At 41.5% G+C, this 22751-nt stretch overlaps 1 protein-coding gene across 2 annotated transcripts in view; it reads right to left on the reverse strand.

Moving 5' to 3' along the window:
• The window catches only part of S1PR2 (sphingosine-1-phosphate receptor 2), a 59658-nt gene extending 38358 nt beyond the window's left edge, over positions 1–21300 (reverse strand). For both annotated transcript variants that reach the window (XM_083353712.1, XM_083353711.1), the window contains exon 1: positions 21107–21300. The gene's annotated coding sequence lies outside the window, so the exon portion shown is untranslated. The remainder of the gene's footprint in view (positions 1–21106) is intronic.
• Between the last annotated feature and the right edge of the window lie 1451 nt (positions 21301–22751).

Raw genomic sequence — 22751 nt, forward strand, 5'->3', positions numbered from 1 at the left:
CTCTTCTGTGTAACTGAACTAGAAGAAGCACACTTTTATACACAGAGATATTGTTTCCTTCATTCCCCATACCAGATCATATGCTGCCTTCTCCCCGTTTACCAGCATTCGGACATCTTAAAAATTCATTTTTCCATTTTTAGTAAACATCGTATACAATTTAATATAGATGCTCAGGTTTTTGCCATGTATATATAAATTATGCTTGTTCACTACATTTTGTCTGTCCAACACATATGCTTTAGTTTTCTGATACATTAATGTTCAGATCCATAACTCTAATTGCATCATTGCTCTAGCATATCATTCAGTTTTCCGAGGGAAGAACACATTATCATATGCTTACTGGCTATTAACACCTCCACATACCCAACCCACACACCTTGTGGTGTTAAACACAAGCATTCCTTACACATTTACAAAAAATACATTTTTATATTATACATATTTGCATTGGCTGCTCTGTATGCACCACTGCACAATCGTTTCGTTTATTATTTCTGTATGAGTTTCCTTGTATACTCTCTCGGTCAGCAACTTATCCTCCACTCCAAAGTCATACAAAATATTCCATCATTCAATCCTATTCATCTGATCACATGGTTTTCTAAATCAACAACTATGCAATAAACTTTCTTCCTTATACTCGGCAGTAACTTAATAGAGCCTTGGTGGAGCAGTGTGCTAATGCCTCCTTAAGTAACACCAGCTGCCTGCAATTAGTGCAGGTTCGCATCCCACCAGGCTCAAGGTTGACTCAGCCTTCCATCCTTCCGAGGTAGGTAAAATGAGGACCCAGATTGTTGGGGGCAATTAAGCTGACTTAATAATGTAATAATGCCGCTTGGGGGTTGTGTGAAAGCCCTAATAAGCAGGCATATACATAGAATGAAGACTACTGCTAAGTTTGTAAGCCGCCCTGAGTCTTCGGAGAAGGGCGGGATATAAATGGAATTAAAATAAAAAAAATAAAAATAAAATAGAGTAACTATTACCTGCACAGATTTCCATCCTGCATGGCCCAGGAAATTTGGCAGGAAACTGCCAAATAGCTTCTCAGGTACAATTAATAGCAATATCATCAGCCCTCAGTCTTATATTCTGTTTCATAGTGCTTTATAGCCCTCTCTCAGCAGTCAGCATGTTGCCCCCAACAATCTGGGTCCTCATTTTACCAACCTCAGAAGGATGGAAGGCTGAGTCAACCTTGAGCCAGTCAGGATCAAACTGCTGGCAGTCAGCAGAATTAGCTTGCAATACTGCTTTCTAACCACTGCATCACTAGGGCTCCTATTAACAATTAAATCAATTAACATACTAAATACAACTAACATACTAAATCTCTCTTGTGGTTCCCCCACACACACTTTTTCCACTTTTCTCTTTGTACATGGGAACAATAATTGATTCTTCCAAGCATCAGACACAGCTTTAGTCTTTACACATGTTGCACAAGTCATGCCATTCAGTTAGCAAACCATATCCATATTTAAACATTTCTCCTGTTACACCAGCTGCACTTGTAGCCTTATCATTTCTCTCACATTCTCACAAAGGGAACCCACTTTTGAGCTTCTTGATCATATATGGAACTCTATGAGAATTATATGGGCACCCATAAAATGGTTCTAGGGTGAGTGTTGCACCAGAAGGCAGACAAAAACCTGGATTACATTTCATTTTTTAGAAACAAAAAATGAAATGGGCTCTAGATTGGTCCCAAAAACATTGCAGAAGTACAAATTATGCTTGAGGCTAGTCCTTTGCAGAATGCTAGCTTACTTATCTCTTTTTAAAAAATCAACTTAAAAACATTAAAATAATTCCAAATCTGCAGATTAACAGCTGTATAAAATTGAAGACAGGAATTGAACGGAGTGGCACAACAATCACCCTTGTACTGTTCAATAGTTTTCCTGATGTTTTAGATGAAGAGGTGGAGGAAATGCTTGTCAAATTTGCAGATGATACAACATAGGCAAAATAATAATAGTAATAGGCACCTTGGGTGCAATCACAAATCATCTAGAATACCACTTGAACACTATCAGCATTGACAAAATCACTTTCAATCAATTGCAAAAGGCAGCTTTACACTGTGGGCACAATTATTAGGCAGGTTGTATTTTGGAGGATTAATTTTCTTATTAAACAATTACAGTGCTCTCGGTCAATCCAAAATATTAATAAACCTCAAACCTGAATATTTAATAGAGTAAAAGTGAGGTTTTGGTTTTCTCAGGAAAATATCTATATATGCATAATTATTGGGCAACTATTAGTGTGCAGAATTAGTATGCAACTAAATGAAAAATGAAAATTTGCTCATCTCACTCATTTATTTGCATCTGGAAAAAAGTGAGAATAATAAACAAATAAGTCAAAATGTAGAAATAAACATTTCTGACATTTCAACAACAAAAAAATCAGTGACCAATAACAGTCACTTCTTTTCAATAACAGTCATAAGACTTCCATTCATGGAGTCTGTCAGTTTGTTGATCTGTTGACAATCAACATTTTGTGCAACAGCAACCACAGCCTCCCAGAGAGGTGTACTGTTTTCTTTCACCATAAACCTCCTGTTTAAGAAGGGCCCACAAGTTCTCAATAGGGTTTAGCTCAGGTGAGGAAGGGGAGCATGTCATTATTCTTTCATCTTTAAGGCCTTTACTGGTTAGCCATGCAATGGAGTACTGTGATACATGCGATGGAGCATTGTCCTGCATAAAAATCATGCTCTTCTTTTCCTGTACCACTGCTTGAAAGTGTCTTCTGGAAACTGGCAGTAAGTTTGGGAGTTGATTTTGAGTCAATCTTCAACCCCAAAAGGTGCAACTAGCTCATCTTTAATAATACCAGCCCATACCAGTATCCCACCTCCACCTTACTGGCATCTGAGCCAAAGTGGAGCTCTTTGTCCATTACTGATCCAGCCATAGGCCTATCCATCTGGTCCGTCAAGAGTCACTCTCATCTCATCAGTCCATAAAGTCTTTGAAAAATCTGTCTTCAGATATTTCTTGGCCCAGTCTTGCCGTTTCAACTTATGTGTCTTGTTCAGTGGTGGTCAGGTTTCAGCCTTCTTTACCTTGGCCATATCTTTGAGCACTGAACACCTTGTACTTCTGGGCATTCCAGGTAGGTTGCAGTTCTGGAATGTGACAGCACTGGAGGATAATGTGTTCCTGGTAGCTTCATGTTTGATTCTTCTCAAATCTTTGGCAGTTAATGTGCATCTTTTTTTTCTCAACACGTTTCTTGCTCCAGGGGACTGGAGGCTAAAACATATAAGGAACGGTTGCTGGAATTGGGTATGTCTAGTTTAATGAAGAGAAGGGCGAGGGATGACATGATAGCAGTGTTCCAATATCTCAGGGGCTGCCACAAAGAAGAGGGAGTCAAGCTACTCTCCAAAGCGCCCAAAGGCAGGACAAGAAGCAACTGATGGAAACTAATCAAGGAGAGAAGCAACCTAGAACTAAGGAGAAACTTCCTGACAGTTAGAACAACTAATCAGTGGAACAACCTGCCTCCAGAAGCTGTGAATGCTCCAACACTGGAAGTTTTTAAGAATTGAGTAGACAGCCATTTGTCTGGAAAGGTAGAGGGTTTCCTGCCTGAGCAGGTTGGACTAGAATGATGACCTCCAAGGTCCCTTCTACTATTATTATTATTATTATTATTATTATTATTATTATTATTAACAACAACAACAACAACAAAACATTTGATGGTTCTGTGATCATGCCCCAATATCTTAGCAATTTCAATAGTACTGCATCCCTCTGGAAGACTTTTTACAATTTTTGACTTTTCAGAGTTAGTTAAATCTCTTTTTTGGCCTATTTTGCCTGAAGAAAAGAAGCTGCCTAATAATTATGCACACCTTGATATAGGGTGTTGATCTTCTTAGGCCACACACACCCTTCATTACACAAATACACATTACCTAATATGCTTATATCCACTAAGCACTGAAGTTTATACAGTTTGGAGGTGGAAAATATGCGTGAAAATAATGATACAGTCAAAATACTCACTTGCCTAATAACTATGCACACAGTGTACTTGGAACAGCTTACAATATGTTTAATACCATCAAAAAAACAACATCTTACTATCTTAGGTTCTTTAGAAGAATTTGGTAGGTGGATAAAAATGCCAAATCCATCTAAACATCTGGCTGACTCTGCAGCAAACCATAATAAATTTTCACAAATAAGTTTTAGACTGTGAGTCTAACTGTATATTATGGAGATTCTCAGTCATCCAGGTCACGGTTGCCTCAAAGGTGCTTTGTCAAAGACAACCGGGCTATGTTTTTTTTTCCTTGAGGAAAAAGATGTTGTGCTTCTCATCCAAGAAGCTTCATCAGTTCTCATCCACAGGTCAGTTGCCTTCGAAAAAGCACCTTTGAAACAACTGTAGATTACCCACACATAATATTAATAATAATCTGGTAATCTGGTTAAATGGGATGAAAGTAATTGAGTGTAATTTAACAGGAGGAAGTGTAAAATTCCTGAGTTAGGAAATTAAGTGACCAAAAGACTTGTTAATGTTGTTTGCGAAAAAGATGAGTAACTAATTAGCGTGATTTGGCTACAATGACAGTCAATGCTACTTTAGGCTGCCTTACAAGAAGTATCATTTCCAAATCATGAGGAAGAATTATTCTACTCTATTCGGTTTTGGCCAGACATCATTTCAGTGACTGTTGCTAATCCTGAGTATCATACTTTAAGAAGTGTTCACAAACATTAAATAAATTAGCACTCCTCACATATCTCATGGCTGCCACACAGAAGAAGGACAAGGCTTGTCTCATTCCACAGTGCAGGACACAAAACATTGGACTTAAATTAGAGAAGTAGTGTGTTCCTCTTCATCATATGTGTGAAAGTAAGTCTACACATTGACCTGTCTGGAATATTTTAATTTGGATTCCAGAACTGAGAAAGGGGATGCACTAGGCCTACACTGCCCCTTCGAACAATGATTAAAATAAAATAAAATTAGGCAGCTTCAGAGTTGCCAAATATCCTAACATGTGTATGCTTCATTGTTTGAAATTATGGAGACTGCCTAATTTTATTTAAAGACACACACAGAATAGGACATTCATCAGCAGCAGAAGGCACCTCTGTTCAGCCCCTGGCAACCTGGTGGATCGCAAGTAGGAAGAATGCCAAACCCAAGGACATGGGAGACCAACATGGGGTTGGCTGTATAATAGCGGAAGAAGCAGCCTCTCTTCTCTGATTAAAGCTATGTTGCAAAGATTCCTCTGAACTATCTGGGGTGAGGGGGTCAATCATATGCAAGTCACCCATTCCTATGCATGCAATAAACAAATCAAGCAATGCACCCCACACTTCTTCCACAGGCTTCAGTGAGCAGGAAGAGTGCTTTCTGATCCATTTCAAAGCAGGAGTTTTACATCTTTGGCTCACAAGACTGCAGCAGTCCCAGGAGCGAAGATACCCCCCCTCTCCCCTTCAAATCTTCAAATGTTTCCAGTCTTACTTTGATAAGAGGATCTTCGGACAGGTCTCCCATCCTTGGTTTTGTCCTACCCGGAAAGTGGCTTACTCATAAACAACATGACCTGGTAAAATAACCGCACTAGCCCAGAATGCCAAGATGTACCAGCATAGCCAGCCCAAAAATCATATTCAGGCACGTCCCAGCTTATGGCTTCAGGCTGTTGAGTCAACAGCAGCAAGAAGGAAGACTTGTTTTGGAGTGGAGAATCAACGACTAAAAAAACCAGGAAAAGAGCATTTCAAGCCAGAGAAAGCAATCTTGCCACATTCTGTCAGAAAAAGCCAGCGAAGTTAAGAAGTTTAGAAGAACGTTAGACTCAACAAAGCTGAAAGGGAATCTAAGAGAGAAAAAGTAGGCAAGTGGCTTCAAAAAATACCTGAGCAGTGCACCAAGCCAAAGTGGAAGTGGATCACAGTTTGAGAGCAAGAGAAATAATTTGAATATACCAATCTAGCAAACAAGCAAGCACAGAGCCAACTAAGAGATGAGTGAAGCCTGAGTGCCACAGCAGAGAAGGGCTATCCTTGCTCCAACGGTACAAGCAGCCAGCCGTTAATTGCGTATACAACCCTGCACACCAGAGGGCAAGACCAACAGGGAACTTCATATGACTTTGCATATTTAAGCACAAGGGATAATTACAACAAGAGCAGAAGCGGTAGACTGGTGTTGCGAAGGAATGCAGTAACCCTCTGTGCATGCTTGTATGCAGATAGTTTGGCTGAAAATAAATGCCAGCCTTCATGCACTATAACGCAACACAAACTGAGAGGTGCATCATCTTAAACAAGAAAAGCTTTGAACAAATAGATTAAATTAGTCTAATCCAGCTTCAGTTCTCACATCATGGGACAAGCCAAGAGCTGAAGCCTCTTATCATACCACCAGTAGAAATCTCACTCAGCAGGATTGGAATCTTTTTTCACCTTAAAACACAGAGATACACAAATACACTTTCTTTCTTTTCTTGACTTTTTATTCACAAGTCCATAGCAGAAGCAGAAGTGAATCCTAGTGAGATAGTCTAAAGAACTGGTGGACATTACGATGAGGGTTTCTGTTGGTCTTGAAGTCACATTTTCCCCAACAAAGCTCAGTCATAAAAATATAGAGAAGCTTTTAAGCCAGTAACATTTCTCATACTCAGTTTCCATTCTGTAAAACATGATTCCAAGTGATTGTCCTTCACCAGAATCTAGATAGCTCCTAAAGTTAATGTATTTTATATAATAATCTCAAATATCAAGGTCCACAAGTTCAGTTCCTGGTAGAGGATTTAAACCACATAGAATAAAATTGGCCTCTCCTTCTGATGATTTCTATTAAGAATGAAACTGACCACCTACTGTCTCCTGGTGGCCATTGTAAGAGAAAATGCCACACAAGATATATATATACTATGGGGATATTATCATCAACTGAACATAAGAGCATTCAAACATGACATTTTGTAGGGAGTACATACATCAAACAATTCCCATTATAATGCTATATATTTTTTGGTTTAACTAGGAAAAGTTACCTCTGAAGACATTAAAAATCAAAGAGGCATGCAGATCCAAGCTCATGATGCCATCAAAACAGGGTTTGGGAAGGAATTCTTAACTCCTGATAGCAACATGAGAAGGAGGATCCCCAGTAAGGGTATCTTTCTGCAATTTGCCATCTAACATGGAGGAGATGGGAGCCACATTGAGATGCTAAAGTTTGCAACAGTGAAATCCAAAAATGTACATGTTAAACCTGCAGAATAATCATCCTAGAAATATTTAGTGAGCTACAGCACCGTGGATTATCAGGCTGATCTATGTGACATGGACTGGGGTAGTTAGTCTTGTCCTTCCCTACTACTGCAATAGCTCTACACTTTCTCTTGAATGAAGAGAAGCGTTCACTAGTAAGACTCTCATCCCATAATCTTCAGTAATTTTCCTTGCTTTTGCAGTCAAGGGCTCCTTGAAAAATGTTGTAATACAACAGAGGATCCATTGAGGCAAAACGCAGCGCATCTTTCTCAACTGTACCTTACAAAATTAATTCACCAGGATTGTGAATTGGTTTATATGTACTAGAGTGGGATGGCTCAAATACTGGCCTGTGTCTTCCATAGGTATTAGTACTTCCGCAGGCTCAGAAAAGATGACTTTCAATGGAAATGAGGTAGATTAGAAGGAAGGAAGACACAGGCAGATATTACAAGTGTTTTTCCCAATCCAATGCATGTGTTCTCCTGGAATGCAGGATATACGCTATTTCCCACTGTAACAAGCCATAGAGCCTAGAGATGACCTTTGGTAGGTTTGTTGATGGTAAAGAATGCAAAAACTTTTCTTCTGTTCCAAAGATAGTGTATTATCCCATCGTATGACAGTTGGCCCAATGGAAAGATGAACCTAAGCTGAAACCATGTATCTTAACAATACCAGAGAAAGATATGGAAAGCATGCGAGAGAGAGAGAGAGAAAAGATGTAACATATTGTTGAATGGATTTGGTTTTGATTATGAAATTCCCAACTTCTTAAGCAAACATAAAGCACCTCAAGAATTCCTGCAATACTGGATCATGCTGAACAGCCTGCTTACCCCACAGACAACAGAGATAAGAAAAAAGTTTCCTCAACAAGATGCTTTTTCAAAATCTGTAATGAGCGAAGCTCTCTGCAAACAGCAAGTCAACGCTACAAGGATAAATCCATTTTTGGAAGATTCAAGGGGAATATGTTTCACTCCATTCCATATTTTGGATCCAGCTAAATCTCAACGTCGGAAAACTAAATTCCAAGTGCATTAAGTTTTTGGTAACGAAAGATTATTTATTTAAGGGATTTGACTGCAGCCAAATATAAACCCTATGCCTTAATGTTTAGATTTCACACATTTGGAAGCTGATAGCTTACGTTTTTGTTAGATGAAAATTGCAAATCATCTGCTTGATCCAGCAGTTATTGAACCATAAAGCAGTGGGTCTGCTGTCAATATAAAGGCTGTTCTGTACCATCTTCTTCAAGCCCTTTATATGGACTCTTAGAGGATTTTTACATGCAACTGAGATGGGTATATGTTGGAAGAAGGGAGATGGAGATGAATTCTTTATGGGCTGGGCCATTCTTCAAGCTTCAAGAGAGATTGCAATGGAAAACGTCTTTCTACTTAAAGACAAACATGCTATTTGTAAAAGGAGATTGTACTACCGCAACCCTGATTTTGCCATTTCCATTAGATCTACAAACTTAACATTAAGAAAACCAAGATCATGGCATCCGGCCTTCTCAAATTCCTGGCAAATAGATGGGGAAGAAATGGAGGTAGTGACAGATTTTATTTTCCTGGGCTCCAAAATCACCACAGATGGGGACTGCAGCCAAGAAATTAAAAGACGCTTGCTCCTGGGGAGGAAAGCCATGGTAAATCTAGACAGCACACTAAAAAAGAGAGACATCACCCGGCCAACAAAAGTGTGTATAGTCAAGGCTATGGTCTTCCCAGTTGCAATGTATGGCTGTGAAAGTTGGAAAAAGAAATGCTGAGCGCCAAAGAACTGAGGCCTTTGAACTATGGTGCTGGAGAAGACTCCTGCGAGTCCCTTGGATTGCAAGGCGTTCAAACTGGTCAGTCCTAGAGGAGATCAACCCTGACTGCTCTTTAGAAGGCCAGATCCTGAAGTTGAAACTCAAATACTTTGGCCACCTAATGAGAAGGAAGGACTCACTGGAGAAGAGCCTAATGCTGGGAAAGGTTGAGGGCAAGAGAAGAAGGGGATGACAGAGAATGTGGTGGCTGGATGGAGTCACTGAAGCAGTAGGCGTGAGCTTAAATGGACTCCAGAAGATGGCAGAGGACAGAAAGGCCTGGAGGAACGTTGTCCATGGGGTCGCGATGGGTCGGACATGACTTCGCAACTAACAACAACATCATTTGATCTACATCCCAGCAAATATAGTTGGGGGGAAAAAGGCCAAACATTCTATTCCAGGTGGCTTCGTGTGCGCTATTTTTCTTGTTAAACCCTTCCCTTCTTCTCTCCCTCTTTACCTATCAACTAGTATAACAAACTCAGAACAATTAAACAATATTGGTTTCTGGAATCTGAAAGCGAAGGTGCTGGTGATATAATAGATGCTAGCAGAATCCTTTCAAGAATTAATTCTTTTCTTGATTAAAAGTAAACATTTGCTTTCTGAATATATTTCGATAAAGTTTTATTCTTCTTTTTAGAGAATTTTACTGGAACCTGGTTTTCGTCCTTGAGTGCCTCTATACCATGAAGACATCAACTCAGACATGAGTTTATAAGACGAGGGAGAAACCACCAAGGCAATTAACATAATCCACCTCTCAGTCCCTGGCATTCATTAGTAGGGGATATTGTAATAATGTGAGAACTTTGCATTCTTACAAAATGCTCTAATCTGTATTTTTCACTTCAGATCAAATCCTGTGTAAAATTAGCCCACACAACAATTGTGGAACCTATATTTTTGTCAGTTTAAAAATAGTTCTCTTTCGTTTTCATTGCTGCATTAGTGCCACTGGTTTACTGGAAGGTTATCATGGAAGAGTCTCACTACATCTCCAGGAAATTGTGCTCCTAGGGCTATTTCTCTGCAAACAGAGAATGCAAAGTAGAAAACCACCTCAAAGTCCTCTAGTATATCAACCCTTCCCCCAGTTTGATTCTCCTCACAAATTTATTTTATATTTATTTGGCTTTAGAGAGGGGAATGCTGTATCCCAGGGCCTGGATGCACAATGTCATCATTAATCTGAAATATCAAGTGATGACATGACAGACAATACAGCAGCCTTCACAAGAATTATGAGGCCTTTCCTCCCACTTTTATCACCTCACATTACTAATCTGACATGAGATGAAAGTCACCACAGGGGCCTGAGTCTCTACACCCTAATCACACAAGCCTGATATATCTGTGAGAGCTTAGATGGGGTGGAGAGATGTAATGTCACAACAGCGACAGTCAGCTGAAACTCAGTAATTTTCCTTATATGCTGAATCTCTTGCATTTCTGGTTTCTTGTACTTCTCTAAAACAAATGGTTAAAAAAAGAAGAGATTTTAAGGTTTTAACCAAGTTCTTCCCCCAAAAAACATTGCTTAAAAAAAATCCCTCTGAAAAAGTAAAAAAAAATTTCTTGGCCTTCTGGAATTAGATCTTAACAAAGTACTGTTTGCAGATGAGGTCCAGTTTGTCTTAAACCCTCCTAGACTAGGCCTAAGAGCAACTGAAGGAGCTTAGTGAGAAGCCAAATATATATCACACATCACATAGCAACTGGAATTAACTCTGAGATTGATGTGATCTCACTACTGAAATAAGAAATCCTTCCTTCCTTCCTTCCTTCCTTCCTTCCTTCCTTCCTTCCTTCCTTCCTTCCTTCCTTCCTCCCTCCCCTCCCTCAAAATTTCTGGCTTTTTACAAATCCACCAGTCATAATAAAAATGACCTTTTCTGTTATCCACATTTCCAATATAAATTTGAAGTAACTTTACACATTCTAGGCAATTCTTCTTGAGTCATATACCAACAGTACATCATTTTATAAAAAAATCTTTTAGGTTATAACATAAATTAAATTTCAGTCCTTTTAACCTCTTATTTTCCCATTGTTCCATCAATATAATCATCCAAAGTTCTTAAACCATTTTATCATACAATCTTTCATTTGTTCTTCTGTTTCAAATTTCAATAAAAGCTTATACATTCTAACAATTACATGTTCATCATTTGTATGTAGCTCAAATTCTGTTTCTGCTGCTCAGTTCCAGATGCTTTATTATTTGCCCTAAATCTTTCTCTTAACTGTGCATACAAAAACTATTGATAACTAGATCTGTCTACAGCCAGTTGCTCTTTTGATTTCATCTCATATTCTCCATCTTTCTTTTTCCAATAAGTCCTAGTAGTTAACTATTTTTCTTTACTTACTGTTTCTAATTATCCTGGTAGATGCATGGCAGGCTAGGTTTAGCTTGTAGATGGCCTCAATGATACTCCATCTGTTGTGAACAGCAATAGACCAACTTGTGAAGTGACGAGGGCATGATCAGCCATAAGCAATTCATCCTGATCCAGGAAATGGCACACTGATACTCTACAGTAAATGTAATTCGGCAAAGGTTCTCATGGCCACGTTTCCCTCTGCTGTTCCAGCAGAAGTTCAGGAGATTTCCAGACTGCAAATCAGTTGTCAGTCCTTCCAGGTAAATCGGTTCATAAGTAAACAAGTATTCCAGGAATGCTACTTTACTGTTATGCAGAATAATAATAGAATCTTTGTCTCTCTTTTACCAAAGAGAATCAAGGCAGGGTTCTTTTGATTTTTTCTTATGACTTCTCCTTTCCCAGGACTGAGTTGCCTGTCAGTTCCCTTAATTATTCTTGCATTCCTTTATCAAGGTTATCTCTATATTCCTTCATACCAGTTCTGAAGGGAGGGGAGCATGATCCTGCCAGAAGGCCTTGAATTCAAAAGATTTCTCTTACTAGGGTTCAACCTGTTACTTCCCATCCAGACCCTAACCATCTCCAGAGATCAGGACAGGACATCCACTGCAACAAGTGTCTGGATAAGGGCTGATATGTAGAACTGGATATCATTAGCCTGTTAATGTTTCCCTGGCCTATGAATGATCTTAATCAGCAGCTTCATGCAGATATTCTGAGGAACTTTAAATTGGAGAAACTTGGATTGACTTCACTTTTCCAATGAACTGACAGTGACTAATTAAGGAGGAGAGAAACCACTAGAGAACTCATACTCCTGAACCCCACAGTTGGTCCAGAAAGACTGATGGATGTTATCAAAATCTGTTACCAAATCTAACAAGATCAAGATTGTTGTCTATTCAAAACGTCACCAAGGTGGATACTCAACTAGAAAAGAGACATCAGAATTGTCTTTATCAATATATCGATATCTAGTGAAGATTCTATCTAGGACATAAGGGAGGTATCACAGTTTTTACAAATGACATTATGTCATTCCCTTACACCATTACTAAAAAAGTCAATTCAGATAATTTTTCCAAGGGATCCAGAAACCATTTACCATTCCATAAATTATTTATTTCCAAATATTTATGGATTGAAATAAGTGGGGGCCAATTTTTGGATATCATACAGTGTAGGTTATGTTGAAGGGGATAAGTGAAATCAATCCAGGCCCAGTACTTGGAGCCATGTCTTAAAACACAGCATTTACAATATCTCTGTATCACTGCATGGGTATTTCCCAGTGCTTTTTTTGTAAAAGAAAAAGGTGCCGGAACTCACACATGCCATACAACCTGCCTTGCCTACCCTACAAGGTTCCATCCAAAAAATGTGCCGGAATTCTGTTCTGAGCGTTCTATGACAAAAAAAGCCCTGGTATTTCCAAACAGAAGGATCTTAAGTAGAAGTTCCATCCTTATTTTTTTTAACGGATTTTACTGATAAGGAAAAAAAGAGAGAGAGAGAAATGGTGGGAAGGCATAAAAGAAGGCACACGACATCATCTGGATCCTTATTAAAGTTCTCTGAAAAAACAGGGCAATTGCACAATAAAGTGTTCAACACTCTTCTTCCATCGCACCATGTGGTTAGTTCAGAGACAAATCTAGGGTGCTTTTTTGTCTGACCTGTACTACAGGTCGGAAAGCAAATTCTGCATTTCTAAAGGTGTTTGGTAGAATGATTGTTTTTTACAGTAAGTAAGCTGCAAGAAAATAAATGCATGCATAAATGAGGATTTGTGTAGTCTTCGCCTTTCTGTTCCCCTTATGATGCAGTGGACAACATTCGTCTCTCCTGAATTCTTCCTTGGCTGCCCATCCCCTCTAAAGATCAACAGAAGTTAAAGTGGCTATTCTTCCTTCTTACGGCTTTTTCCTCTACATTTCCACTTGTATCTACTGCACCTTTATGGAGAACAGATTCCAGGAGAATTCCTTTCATCCTTTACTTTCTGTGGCTCCCCCCTCTCCATCCCACTCAGTCTGATACTCACTGTAAGGCAGCAGAACAATTGTTTCACTTTTCCTGTTTTGGTTCCCCCTTCCCCTCTTCAGGACACTTATGATCTCTCTCCTCCTCCTACTGGCCCTCATTTCCCCCCCCCCATTCAAGTCCTGTTCTTCCATTACTCTGCTCCTTAGTGAGAGCAAGTTTTGAAGGTCCATCTGGGAAATCTGTGTGAAAATCACACAGGAACACGGAGGAAATTATGTGACGGGCCAGATGCCACCCACAAACTTCTTACCCTTTTTCCTGAAAAGAATCCACAACTGGAGCCAGATATCTCTTCAACTTATCTAAGGAATAAAGGAGAGCTTCCACTTCTCCACAGAACATATTGTCCATTGTTGTTAAAGTTTTGTAACACAATGCCACTTTTGGATATTGCTTTGGATAGATACCTCTACTCCAAAATGTGGTATCTGCTATCTAGCATTCCTGACATTATTCAACATTCTCTTGATAAGCTCAAAGAAAGAAAGATCTGCTCCTTTTTACCTGCTCTCTCCAATAGTGGAAAGTTTACTATTTAACCACAGAATTAATCTTTAACCATAAATCTACTTTCCCGAGTTGTTTGATAACTTATTTCTAACTTTGCGTTCTATGTTCTCCTTGACATAAAAAAAAAATCTAGTTTATTTTCAGTATTCTTTTTCTTACTTTTGTTGCCTTTTTCCTATATTCTTTTAAACCTTTTGAACTTAAAAATACTCACTACTGACGCCTAAAAATATCTCATTTTTCCCCCTACAGATGACAGTTCTTTACTTAACTGTGCCCATCTTTGCTGTTCTTCTAATCATCGCTTATCAAACTGTGTTACTAAGACGTCTAGAGTCTTCTTGCCATATTGAAAAATTGTACCACTATATTGAACAATACAGTGCTTCTAACTGTTCTTAATCTGCAGTGCACAGCTAAGGAAGATCATTTAACATGCTCATTTCCCCTGAAGAGATTTCCTAGAAAATAGTAACTTAGAAAACCACTGATATAAAAAGTTATATACTAATCCAACAATTTTACAATTGTTGCTCCATTTGAACCATTGGAACTGTCAGATCTGTATAAACCAGGACCAGGTGCAAAATATTGGTTCAGGCAGTCATGCAGAGACCTGGAATAGGATTCATATGAAAGTACAAGATGACTCATCTTCACTCACCTTGTCCGTGCGTGTGCGTGTGTGTGCGTGTGTGTGTGTGTGTGTGTGTGTGTGAGAGAGAGAGAGAGAGAGAGAGAGAGAGAATATGAATCTAACTTTGGCAGTGCAGCAGTTCAAACCAAAGAGGAAAAGGCCTTTCAGAATATCCCTCACAGCTGCAAAAATGAACTATGTTTGGTTCAAGGAGTTGCCAAAAATTGCCACATGTGCTTACATTTATATTCTGAAACATCTTCCTCCTTCAGATTTGAAACTACACATTGCTATTATAAACTGCTAAATGAACTCATCTACTTGGTATGCCTGTAAAAATAAGGAAAGGGGTTCACTGATCTGTGTTGACAAGAGTGCTACGGTCTTCATGCATTTAAAAACTGCAATTAGTTATCTAAAAAAACCCCAAAACATTTCCTCACAATTTTCCTTTATTTGTATCCAAGACACATCCTCTGAACCTTGTTCCTCTCCACTTCCAAATCAAAAGTGGAATCTTGCCCAACTGCTTTCCATATATATACACACTCCATCACTAAAAGTGGCTGCCACCATTGGTAGCAGGTAATCTTCTCTGGCTGGACAGTGTAAGGTGCAGCATGAAAATAAACAAAGAAGAAGACAGGTTTTGATGTTGAAGCATGACAATATTAAGAGAGATTTTATCAGCAAGAAAGTAGTACACATGTACCATTATTAGCTGCTATTCCCATCACAAATCAGGAAGCATTCTTCTACTTGAAGTTGAAGCTGTGGCCTACTTATTCCATTTAAGGACCAACATCTGCTTCCTATCTGGAATAACAGAGGCAAATGCCAGAGACCTGCTGAGCATTGGTTTCTGCATTAACCCACTTCTGTTTTCTGCTATCTAGATATTTTACAGAGAGCATGGGCCCTTCTTGTCCACCCACCCATACTGACCTCTGTTCCTATGCACAAGGAGCCAAGAAGGGATCTTTGTTCAGAAGCCAACTACCATGAAGCACTTCCTGTCCTATGGAAGTTAAGACTATCTGTAGGAGTTACAGGGTGGAGCAGAGAGATGGCTTATAATGGATGAAGTCATCCTAGCTGAAGAGAATTCCTTCAATTCTTAAATAGCACGAGTGGGTGGAGAATAGCTTTATCTTCCTGGTCAGATTTTTCGATGCTAAGGCTTGCCATCCAGCTCTTAATTTTATTCATCTTGGGGACATGTGCAGTACAGGGCAGGATAACAACTGCTGCATGACTGGCTTAATCAAAACCAGAGCTGCCTGACATTCGAGGCCAGAAGTCCAAGGAACCACAGTTGTGCAGGCCACAGATTACAACAGATGGTTTTTGTTGCCGGCTTGAGATTTGGCAAGAGGCTTTGGGAAAGCGAATTACTCAAAGAGCAAGGAACTGATCTCCTAGAGTGGGAGTCTATGAAAGACAGAATTTTTTTTTTGGGGGGGGGGGAGAATGATTCATAGGTAGTTTTCAAAGAACCCTTAATTAATTGGCACATAAGCAAATGAAGAAGGGGATCCCCAGCTGGACAGCAAGCAGAGACCAGCTTGTGATGGGAAAGGGGACACTTAATAGGCAGCTCAAGAGTTTCTAAAACAAACAGTCCAGGTCTAGTTGTGGGTGGATGTGAATTGTTATTATCTCTCTAGAGGCTTTCATTGAAGAGCTGTTTCCCAACAACTCATCCAGGTTAAACAGACCTTTCCCAGAATGCAGAATCACCTGGCCTTTCTAAAGCAAAAGAAGACAAATTGCAGTTAACCGGCTCCCTCCCAAATGCCGAGATTCCTGCAAAATGATCACATGCTTGCTAAGTTTTCTGTTATTGAAGAAAAGCAGTATTCCTCACAGACCACTCCACCAGGGCCGAAAGAAAGTTAAATGTTTTCTTCCCAGAATATTTAAAAGTGCACTGGCAAAGATTTATACAAAGCAAAAGTTTTTCATGTTACTAAGAACAGTCTTCAGTCATACACTCTTTCAACCCCAAGTCCAGCCACAAAGCCCAACTAAATTTATTTATTTATTTTTTTATTTTAAATTCCATTTATATCCTGCCCTTCTCCGAAGACTCAGGGCGGCTTACAAGCTTAGCAGTAGCCTTCATTCTATGTATATGCCTGCTTATTAGGGCTTTCACACACACCCCAAGCGGCATTATTACAAAGTCAGTTTATTGTCCCCAACAGTCTGGGCCCTCATTTTACCTACCTTGGAAGGATGGAAGGCTGAGTCAACCTTGAGCCTGGTGGGACGCGAACCTGCACTAATTGCAGGCAGCTGGTGTTACTTAAGGAGGCATTAGCCCACTGCTCCACCAAGGCTAATGCATCCCAGAAACCTACAAATATAGTAGACAGGACAGCAGAAGCCTCTTTCTTTGTTAATTTAAGAAGGGCATGCCAATATCAAGATTAGCAGCCACCGATGGTTCTATTCCATTAAAGACAGGGAGACAGAAACATAGCTAGAAGAAGTGAATATGAGTAAAGCTTAGACTATGGAAAAATTTCTCAGTACTGGGGACTAGAGATAGAAATGGAAAGAAGGAAAATGATTCTAGGTAATATGACACAAGTCTGACATCAAAGAGTACAACTGACTGGCTGAAGTGACAAGGCAAACAAAAGGAAATTTTGCTCCATACAACAACACACAATTGGCTGAAAGAATTCATTGCTTCAGGATGTTGTGATGGCCGTCAACTCATGTTACACATGACACCCAGCTGCAAGTATCTTTTTTTCTCAAGTCTCTTTTGCAGTGATGTGACAAGTGGGGTAGTAGGGTAGGGGAAAGGAAAGGGTTGTTTTGAGCAGAAATTGGCCTGAGGGAAAGAGTTAAGAGACTTGGTCTCTGCTATATCTGTCTTTTGTTCTGGGGTAGTACTGAACATACATATATATATATGCATAAAAAGAACAAAAGGAAGCAGGATGGCCAAAATGCACATCAAGTGGCTTCAGATGTGGGCAGCTTTTTTAAAAATAGGGTAAACATTATGTATAAAGAGTTTTGTAGCCATCTCAAAGTGATTTAAACAACATTATAACCTACTTACATAAATAAAAGCATAAAATACTATGTATAAAAAACTACCAAAGCATGGTATCTAAAAACAGAAAAATGCATACTATACTATAGGTGGTCTTTGACTTACGCCCACAATTAAGCACAAAATTTCTGTTGCTAAATGAGACATTTGTAAAGTGAGTTTTGCCCCATTTTGTGATTTTCTTGCCACAGTTAAGTGAATCACTGCAATTTAAAGATAGTAACACGGTTGTTAAGTGAATCTGGCTTCCCCACTGACTTTGTCAGAAAGTCACAAAAGGTGATCACATGACCCTGTGATCATAAATATTATAAATATGAATCAGGTGCCAAGTGTCTGAAATTTGATCACATGCCCATCACGTGCCACAACAGTCATGTGTGTGAAAAATAGTTACAAGTAACATTTTTCAGTGTTGCTGTAACTTTGAATGGTCACTAAATGAACTATTGCAAGTCAAGGATTACCCATATTTTTTTATATAAAAAAACCCTTAATAATTTCATCCCCTCGAACCTGCTTCTAATTGATCAACAGATTCTGAAAGCTCATCTGTAAAGGGGAGAACAAACAAATGAATTTCCTATTGGAAATTTTCTGTGGCGTGGCTGCCACTGAAAAGGTCACATCTTCTCTTCTGCTAATGTCAAACGCTGGACTGCTGGATCATTCAACGGTAAGGCGTGGCTCTTTTCTGCTTTGTTCTCACATTCCCAGTCTTCCACAGGCAACTGGCTAGCCAATGCTCCTCACTCTGGAATCAAGTCTGTTTGAACGCTCCCCATGTCATTCATGCTCCTCCGTTTCCTGCCTTCACCCACGGCTTGGGTCCAGATTATCTAAGGGAACACCTGCTGCCGGCATCAACTTCCCATCGTCCCGTGCGCTCCCACAGGGAGGGCCTTCTTAGGGTACCGCCGGTCAAGGAATGCCGGCGGGTTATCCCCAGGGGAAGGGCGTTCTCTGTGGGCGCGCCGGCCCTTTGGAACCATCTTCCCACGGAGCTTAGGACTGCCCCCGACCTTCGCTCATTTCGCAGGGATTTGAAAACTTGGCTTTTTGAGCTGTCTGGCCCAGACTGAGGGGTTTTAATTATTTATTAATGGGGTTTTAGTTTAAATTCAGGGACTTAATTTAATTTTAGTTTTAATCGATCTTAACTTTGTATGTATGCATTTTTAATTTTTCCCTGTAAACCGCCCTGAGTCCTACGAGAATAGGGCGGTATACAAGTTTAAATAATAAATAAATAATAAATAAATTTCCAGACTTAGCTAGTGCCACCTGAAGCATACTGGTTTACTTTCCTTTGGCAGGGCTAACTCTAGCGGACTCAAGTGAGCCCTAGGTCTAATCCTGTGAGGTTATTTTTAATGAGCCTAGAACCAAAAACTGGACATAGCCCTGGATATCCTGAGGGACAACTCTTCCCCGCACAATGGTTTGTCTCGCTGAAGAAATGATTACTATCAAGGGAAATGTTGTGGCTTCTTTCTGGCGCCTAATATTGCATCTGTGATTTGAGGTAACCATTCAATTGACTGAAATCCCTGAAAAAGTCATATGCGAATAGGCTGAAAATTAAAAGGCTGAATGTCAAAAAAAAAGAGGAGGGCACTTCCAGCCACCTATGCAAAGGTCTAAATCTAGATAGGCCACAATCACAGGTCCCAGTGGCTTCTTTTAACTCCCCTTCACATTTTACACAGCTACACTGAATAACTGCCAACTCCCCATCCTCAGTCTAGGTTCTCTTCTCAAGATCCCACCAGTAGGTTCAAAAATAGATTTTAATTGAGAGAGATCTGTCCAACAGGCCCATATGCCTGAGACACAAATAGCTCTTAGCCAGAGACTCTGTTAAGAGAACAAATGCTTTGAATTAACTTAAGTTTCTTTTTAAAAACCAAGATCTATTCAGAGAAGTTCTTCACAATCCTCCTCCCAAGCACAGCCTACCTCACCTCGAGAGATGATTTTAGAAAAGAAAATTCTGTTTGTTCAAGCCTTATAAAAGAATATTTTGCTGCCGGAGAAGGGCAAATGCACCCGACCAAGCCAAAGCATGCCCATAGCCAAGTCACTTTGGCAAACTAACACAGAAAGGCCACACCCCAGTGGTAAAAGCTAACTAACATCACCAAGATTCTGCCTAATTATCTTGCCTCCCTGTGCTCAAGAACAGGATCTAGAACAGGCCAAAGCCTATTAATTCAACTTTCTGTTTCTCACAGTGGACAACTCTATGGATGTCTGTTCTGCTGCTTTCCTGCCAGCAGTCTTTGGAAACATATGCCCCCCCCCCCACCCCATTCAGAGGTTACAGGGAATCTTGAGGACTAGCAGCCCGATTGACCTGACCTCCAGGAATGTATCCGACCACTTGAAAAGCCATCCTTGTGTTGGCCCACTTGATACCACACTGCAGCCATCCTCAAGATTTGCCTTTCTCAGTTATTTGCATCCCCGTTTTATTGTCTGCTACTTGTGCCTGGAAAGCCCTTGCAACTGGACCGTGTCCATAAGGCTGTCTGGAAGCAACAAGACTTAAAGAGTGAACTTCTTTTTTTCACAAGAGCCACCCACCGACTTTGTTTTTACAGAAGAATAAAAGCAACTTAAGTGCATTCGGTATACAGCACTCAAACCCTGCAGCTGGGAGAGAGAAGCCCAGCTCCAACACCAGCACCGTGTGAGAACCTTCAGCAACAATAGCGGGGACCAAGCCCAGGCGACGCAAACACAACATTTCGAGAAGCAAAGGCGTTAACATCGCGGATTAATAACAGCCATTCATCGAGACAATCGCAGAGAGTTGTTCTCCTCTCTCTCCCTCCCTCCCTCCCCCTCCCCACTCTGTGTGTGTGTGAAAATGGGAAGAAAGGATGGAGGGGACGTTGGGAAGAGCAGAAGCGATTGACTCGCAGGAAGCAAGCAAAGCGAGGGCAACCTGGGATAGGCTAGCTCAGGGGTCGGCAACCTCGGCTCTTTTAGGACTCGTGGACTTCAACTCCCAGAATTCCTGAGCCAGCATAGCTGGCTCAGGAATTCTGGGAGTTGAAGTCCACGAGTCCTAAAAGAGCCGAGGTTGCCGACCCCTGGGCTAGCTAGACTCCGGAGGCCGGAGCCGAGGACAAAAGTTGCAAGCGGGGAGGGAGAGACAGAGGCGATTCTCTCTGGCCAGGAGGAGCGAGGGATGCCTGGATTTCCCCAAAAGAGGCAGTCGGAGGATGCAGAGGGAAGAAGGAGCCACCCCACGACGGCGGCAAGCACCGAGAAAGAGCCGAACGAGGAGAAGGCGAGCGTCCCGCGCAGCCGCCGACTCACCTCCCGGCTCCGGCAGGCGCCAGAAAGCAGCGGCGGCGGCGGCGGCGAGGTCTCCTCTCAGCCGGCTGTGGAAGCCCGAGCGACGGCAGCAGCAGGCGGCGGCAGCCGGGTCGAGCAGAGGGGCTGGCGAGTAGCCTCCATCGCCCGCCTGCCCGACCTCCCGCCCAGTCGTCGATACGATCCAGCTGGGTCTTGGATGCAGCGGAAAGGAGGCGCGGCGCCCGGCGGGCTCAGCGGCGCTTCCTCCGGCAGGGGGTGCGCCCCTTTCTTCGACTGCCCGCCCCCTCGCTGCCTTGGCTCGGAGCGAGCCGGGGCAGGACGGCTTTCGTGGGCTCTTCCCTCTTCTTTCTCCCACCCCGCCGGAGGCAGCAGCCGGCAGAGCAAATTTACCACAGGCGGAGGAGGGGCGCGGGTGGCAAATTCGTATCGCCCAAAGGCCCGTTGATCAATACAACGTAAAACACCAAAGGATTCAAATATCAGCACAGAGTAATGCTACCCCCCCACAGGCCCGTGACTACAAAAGGTGCACTTTCTAGTTGTTGCAATAGACCAGGGGTCTTCAAACTTGGCCCTTTTATGACTTGTGGACTTCAACTCCCAGAATTCCTCAGCCAGCGAAGCTGGCTGAGGAATTCTGGGAGTTGAAGTCCACAAGTCATAAAAGGGCCAAGTTTGAAGACCCCTGCAATAGACGATGGGGGGGGAATCCAAGCGCTAGCAACCTACACAACAACCCTTCAAGGTAGGTCGCGACTAACTCTCAACTACTGTAGAGGAGGGCGAAAGTCACCCGGCTTGTGGCGGATAGAGAGAAGGCTCGAACTAGGGTACTCCTGGGTCAGCCTCGCAAGAGCAGTTTGTCGGGATTAAAGGCGGAAGGGGGAGGGGCGTTACAGAGAGTTGGGTCGCCCCTTGTATATATATATATATTTTAAAAAAATGCTTGATTGAAACTCTTAACGGTAACGGGAGCGATCCAAGAGGGCAGGAGTGGGACGGGAGAACGATTACTCACAGCAACGGCCTCGCTTTTATTAACCGGGTTCGCAACGGGCTCTTAGACCAACAACATATCGCCCTTACGTTTATTGGAACAAAGCCAAATCTCAGCTCACCCGAAGTTTGGGTGAGCAATTGGGAGATTCCACCTTATGAAAAGTTGAGGGAGGGATGAGTGGCTTGAATGAGTAGCGCAGGGGTCTTCAAACTTGGCCCTTTTATGACTTGTGGACTTCAACTCCCAGAATTCCTCAGCCAGCTTTGCTGGCCGAGGAATTCTGGGAGTTGAAGTCCACAAGTCATAAAAGGGCCAAGTTTGAAGACCCCTGGAGTAGCGCGTTGTTTGGTGGGCAGGCGGTTCTGGCTTCGTGACTTTAACGAGGCTTGGTCCGGACGGTGCTCCAAACAACCACACACGAAATGCTTTTTGTTACTTCCCTTCCCCGTCGCTGGAGCGTTGCGAAACCTTTGCTCTGATACGGTGGCAAAATTCCTTGGAAAAAGCTGGATATTGCCTTTCTTCTCCTTGCTGTTGCATGCTCCCAGCAGCCTCTGTTCGCCGTTGATTAGTTTATTTGCTTTGTTTGTTCAATTTCGATGGCTGCTCATCTCATTAAATGACTCTGGGTAGCTTGAAATTCAA

Source organism: Vipera ursinii, assembly GCF_947247035.1.
Source record: "Vipera ursinii genome assembly, chromosome: 2".
Taxonomy (NCBI): domain Eukaryota; kingdom Metazoa; phylum Chordata; class Lepidosauria; order Squamata; family Viperidae; genus Vipera; species Vipera ursinii.